Genomic DNA, 6,000 nt, shown 5'->3' with positions numbered 1-6,000 from the left:
ACCGACAATAACAATGTAGCTCGTATTTTTGATGGCTATGTAACGTGTTGTGGCGAGGGAGCCAACTTGGTTAGTCGGACCTTCAACCTCCATATCCTCTGGAATCTTAAACTGGAGAACTGAAAATGCGACTTGGTTTGCTCCGTTTGTTTCCAACGTTAAGTCGATGCGAGTTGAACCAAGCAAGATATTGGCAGTGAGTTGGGTCTGCGGAGCATCGAATGTCGTATGATTGAAGTAAAGTTGGGCATTACCATTGTAGAAAGTGATTATGTTTGAAGTTTGATAGAATCGGGTGATATTCTCCACAAGTTGATCGATGTTTGTTAAATCATCCGGGTTAGCCGGTTGTATAAAAGCCAGATTTCTTTCCAAACCTGAGCAAACTTTTTGTTGAGTTTCTTAGTTTGGAACTTCAACAACTGGTTAGTTTTTATTCTTAACTCCTGCATAACAATGGATATTTTAAAACTCTGAAATTCCTTTTTTTTTAAGAACGATTTGTTACCACTTGTATTTGCCACGATTTATTTTAAGCCACTAAATAAACTTAAACAATTTTTGTCATTGGGTTCTGCGTCAACAATGCACTGACTAGGAATAATTTTATTCCAGCTTGAAGTGGGTTTGGTCGATAGTTGGTTGGTTATTGGAATGGTGGTTGGCTGGTTGGTTGTTGGGATGGTGGTTGTCGACACTTGTTTTGTTAGGAATTCAGTAGTTGGGAATGTTGATGTTGTATTTGCTTGTAGAGTTGTCAGTGGGATTTTGGTTGTTTGCGAATTTAGTGAACTATCTATAATATTTTTTTTATAGAAAAACGGTAACAAAATTGCGTCAATTAATTTTGATCTGATGTTAAAATTTGATATCTTTATTTTTAAGAAGTAAATTTCAACCACTTACTGCAGTAAAGTGATAGATTGAGGCAAGTGGTTGGTTCATGTGGTAAAAAAGCTGAGGCCACTGATTCACCTGGGAAACCTGTAATAATGAACGCAATTAAACTTAATGAAAGAAACCAACAAATAAAGGCATGAATTTTCACATGAAGTTTTTTAATCAAAATCTCTAAATCCCCATATAAATTTTATGATGCGTGGTTAGTTACAAAATAAGTAGTGGTTGCAAATATCATTTAAACAGGAAAATGTGACATGCGAACTTTTGATCGTAGGCCGGACTCTGTTTTTGAAACTGCATTGCAACAAGTTTTAAATTAACAAACTCTTAAATTTTCACAGGTGAAGTAAGCTTTATTACTTTTATTGTAATCTAGCATATATTCCACAGTCAATGTTAATAAAGCAATGTATCTTACACTTTGCATATCCTTGTATGGAAATTGTATATCCCGAACCTGGAACAATTGGGATGGATCCTACAACAGTACAGCAATCGCATTGTTGTCTACATTAAGTATATTTTAATACAAAGTATAACTGGCTTTACAATGAAAATTGCGTATATATACAAAATAGGTTGCTGTATGTTCACAAACACTTAAAATGACCGTCGTATGCAGAAGTATATTTCATATAAGAAACTTTCTTGTGCGGGAAATCCCCATGTAAGAGCATTTTTGTTAAGTTAATGCAATTCTGTCAAACAAAACAGCAATTCTTGTTGAAAGGCAAGAAAGCACCTGAAAATTCATTTATTTTTTCATTTTTTTGGCGAAATGTTTTTGATTTAGCCCACGCCCGCAAACTTTGAAAATAGATTGTACGCCCAATGTTTGAGTGTTGTAAATTGTTTAAAGTGGGTCAGAATACTTTTTTGGCGAAATTACTTTTTTTTTGGTTGTATTTTTTAACTACTCGAAAACATGGAGTTATTGAACTGGAAAAGCGATGATTGTGTAGAGTATGAATTTTCCTATGATTTTTGTGTTTTGATTTTTTGTCTAGCGTTTGTAGAAATAAAGTTATAGCTACCTGAACTTAAGCCATCAAAAAGTGTTAATTTTTTTAACATATGGCGGCGCTTAAAGGGTTAATAGGCAAGATCTGTGTGTATGAAAGATATGTTATCAGAGATATAGTGTTATATGAAGGGGAAAATTGATGGTAAGTTTAACATTTGACCATTACAGGGTTATGTCTTCCGGCTTTAACATGGTTTAGGTAGTTTCATTTAACTATTGATAATGCTGTTCACATGGAAAATATAAATTGTCATCTGGCCTATTCACCTAAAAACAGAATGGTAGGAATTTGGTTTTATTTGAATTAGTTTTGGCAAACCTGCTACCTCTTATAAGGTGAAGTTTACATTATTTTGATATGTACATGCACCTACTAACATTGAATGGATGTGACAAAATGTTGCAAAAGTATTATTTGAAAAAGGACTTGTATTTGTGAAACTTTCTTTCTAGGGTTTGACTCAAACGTTCCGATTTGTTTAGTTTTCAACCTGTGAAATTACTTTTGTGTATGTTACAAAAAACTTCCCATGCCAGGTCAATGCAACTTTCGGGCTAAACCAGATGTCGGGAACCTATGGCTCGCGAGCCAGATGTGACTTTTTTGATGACGGCATCTGGCTCGCAGACAAGTCTAAGGTTTTCCATAACGCAACAATCAACCAAAACCAATCATTCGAAACAACCTTGGTTTATGCGCAAGATGTCGCTTGAAAAACAGATCACAAAAACACATAGTTATGATTCAGCATAACCAAGTACACCAAATAATTATATTTAGTGCAGGAAATGTAGAACCATTAGTGACATATTTTTGAAACAGATTTGGAAAAAAACTCTGTGAGAGGATAAATTTTCCATATTGCGGATTATGTCTGGTAAACTGTGCAGTTTAAACTTTGCAACTTTGCCTTAACTTCCAAGCGCCGAACATAGGCCCGAACATAGAATTATCGAATTCGTTTACATTAATTCGTGCTTTGCACATTTAATATGATTTGCATTATAAGTCTGTGGGTGTTTTAAGGAACAGAGATATGAAATATTTTAACTCTGATTGTTCTTACCCCCGGTCAAGAACTGCATCAATACGTTGACAAGTGAATGAAGGGCGTCATTGATGGAAGTCATACAACATCCACTACCAGTGCACATATGTTCTGCATTGACAGTTTAATTTTATCGGGAAAATTCTGATCAAAGTTTCAATAAATAATTTACCTGCTATATTTAGGTTTTGTATGTTGACGGCATTCCCTGCAATGCAAAGACAAAGTTTATAGTTTATAAAAACTCATCCACGTTAAAACTGAGGCAGCACTGCTATGTTATTGTAAGGGGCACACGCAAATATTATATTTCATAATGGAATAATTTGATATCATTGAGGTCAATGGAATACTTTGTTTTGAGTGTGTTTTTAGTTCTCGGCATTTAAAACTATACATGGACAAGTCCTTCTGGCTAGATCCAATTTTCGCGTACCGCTTATCACCACTTATTTGGCTTTTTTATCGAAATAAAAAACGATACTCCTATTCTTTGTCGCGCGATCTTCCCCGAATTATTAATCTCGGTTAGCGCGACTCATCCGAAGATTTTCACAAAAAATTGTTCACACCACCATCAATCACAAACTGCCTCAACCAACAACCAAGTAGTTCAAGCTTAATATCCAAACCAAACGTCAACAACGTAACAAGAGTTTACTTACAAACCCCACCAGATCCATTGTAAACTTTGTGTGATTCGTTTCGAGGAGCGAAAACTGAAAATGTTAAAAGGAATATTTCATTACAATCTGGAAATGTTTTATCAGACAAACTATAGCTTTCCTAGCTTCATATTTGTTGTGTTATCATCAAAAGGTGAGCAGCATGTACAACGTTGTCGGATTATTTTGTTTCTCAGCGTCAAATATTACGGAGATACCTCACACATTTTTCCAACGATAAAAATGTCACACACTTGTGGCGCATACACGAAATATTGAAACCATATATATATTTGAGTAAGCTGCAGACAGATGGCCACTGTTTCGACCTAAAAGGTTTCATTATCCATTGGGCACCAAACTAGGTGCAACCTTACGGAGAAAACAAGGTGGAAACACTATGGCCAAGCAATGCTTAACCAATAGAGCCGTCAGGCCCCGTGATACAATAAAGTAGTAAATATTTACTGCTGCTGTTTGCAGCTTAGACAAATGATATTATTGACTCCGCTATGCTTATCATATTGTTCGTAACTCATTTTTTCGCTTTATGTCAATAGTTCATAAAAATGGTTTAAAATAATTAATACTTACCACAGGGAAACGTTGTCCCACCACCGCTGTAGTCACACAGGAGTACGACGCAATCTCTAGATCCACGACCTGAAACACAATAACATTCTATTTTAACCCAATAAACATAAATAATGCCACCTTTTTTCAAAATAATTGATAAAAAATGCGAAGAAGGATTTAGTTTCAGTTTCAAGAAAACTTCGACAGAAATTTAAACCGACTTAATTTTTGAACGAACTTACCGCAGTAATCCGACGGATCGAGGGTTAAAACTCCACCAAATAATGAACAGATTAAAACCAAAGCAGTGATGTAACGAACCAGCATTACGTCACGAATTTTGTGACGTAGAACACAACGATTTACCATCTTCATTCTCAAGTGAGGGAACATAATTGCAAGCTGTACAAAACCAATGTGCAATTATAATATTAGGAGTGTCGGCTTAACTAAACAAATTTTTCTCCATTCAATTCATTGCATATCCATGGTACAAATCACCTCAAATCATTTCATAAATCATTTGATTTGTTTGACCAGAAGCTCCCAATGGTGCGCCGTTTTAAGTTTCTGGTTGTCGCACGCTTACTTGGAGGCTTTGGAATAATTTTGTTTCGACAATAAACTGCGTAACCTTCTTGCTGTTGCAGTGATAAACAACGAATTATTGTATTACGTGGTTTATTTCGTCCAAACAAAAAAAGAAACTGCCCAAGGGACAAACACCAACACTACCGCTCCTTGCATATCACACCTCCTGTGCAAAACCAACCTCAGGCTTCAAACTGAATCCTTTGTCGCAATTCACTGTGCATTCATTCAGTAATTATGCTAAATCGTGTGGCTTCAGTCCCGTTGCGTTGAAAATTTAACTGGAATGTTGATGACGCGAAAGGAACAGCGCGCGTGTTTTCGTCATTCTCCACTCAAACCCGCTCCTATTACCTCGCATTGTTATATTTTCGAATCGCGATTCCGACGGAAGCACTCTCGGTGACATTTCGAATCACCGTAGTGTGTTGGAAATAGGGCCACCATATTTCATTGCAAGTCGCAGCAAAGTTCAAACTTTTACACGAAAAAACACCTCTGTAAACCGCTATGACTTGTCATCACCTTTCTGCACACTCTGCACATTACAAAGGTAAATGTATTCCACAAATGTACAGAAAAGTTGACGGAAACAAATTAAAAGGAACGATATCTTCGAACGTTGTACAGGATAACGTATCAATCCGCATTGCGTTAAATGATCACGACTTTATTAATACACATATATCATAAACTCGTACATGGAATTTTGATTTAATCAATGAGATTTAAAAGGAAATAAGAAACTGCGGAATTTTTGAGATTTTTAACAGCCGCAAATATTCGTCGAAGTGATGAGTTATCGAAAACTTTACGAACTTGTATTAAAGATAAGTTTGATGTTATGTGCGAATTTAAATGTGCAAACCGATATAGCGTTGCTCGCATTTCGCATTGACAATGATTTACAATCGAAACATTTGCAAATTAATTGAACATCAGTTGTATAGACTTTCGTCCCTAATAATGGTTAGGATTATTTGACGACAACACAGACAAGTGCGTATTTCTATGAAAATAAATCTATGTTTTAAACCGAAGTTCAACATTTCGTTGCGGTAAGTGCTAAAATGTGGAAATGAAAAATTAAAATCCAAACACAATCAACACAAAACAATTCTGCCATGCATTTTTTTTTCTGACGGCCATTGGAATGAACAGAGGGTTGTAATCGTTTCCCACCCAGCAGCAA

This window comes from Ascidia mentula, chromosome 2 (genome assembly GCF_947561715.1).
Source record: "Ascidia mentula chromosome 2, kaAscMent1.1, whole genome shotgun sequence".
Lineage (NCBI taxonomy): Eukaryota > Metazoa > Chordata > Ascidiacea > Phlebobranchia > Ascidiidae > Ascidia > Ascidia mentula.
This window is presented reverse-complemented; position numbering follows the sequence as displayed.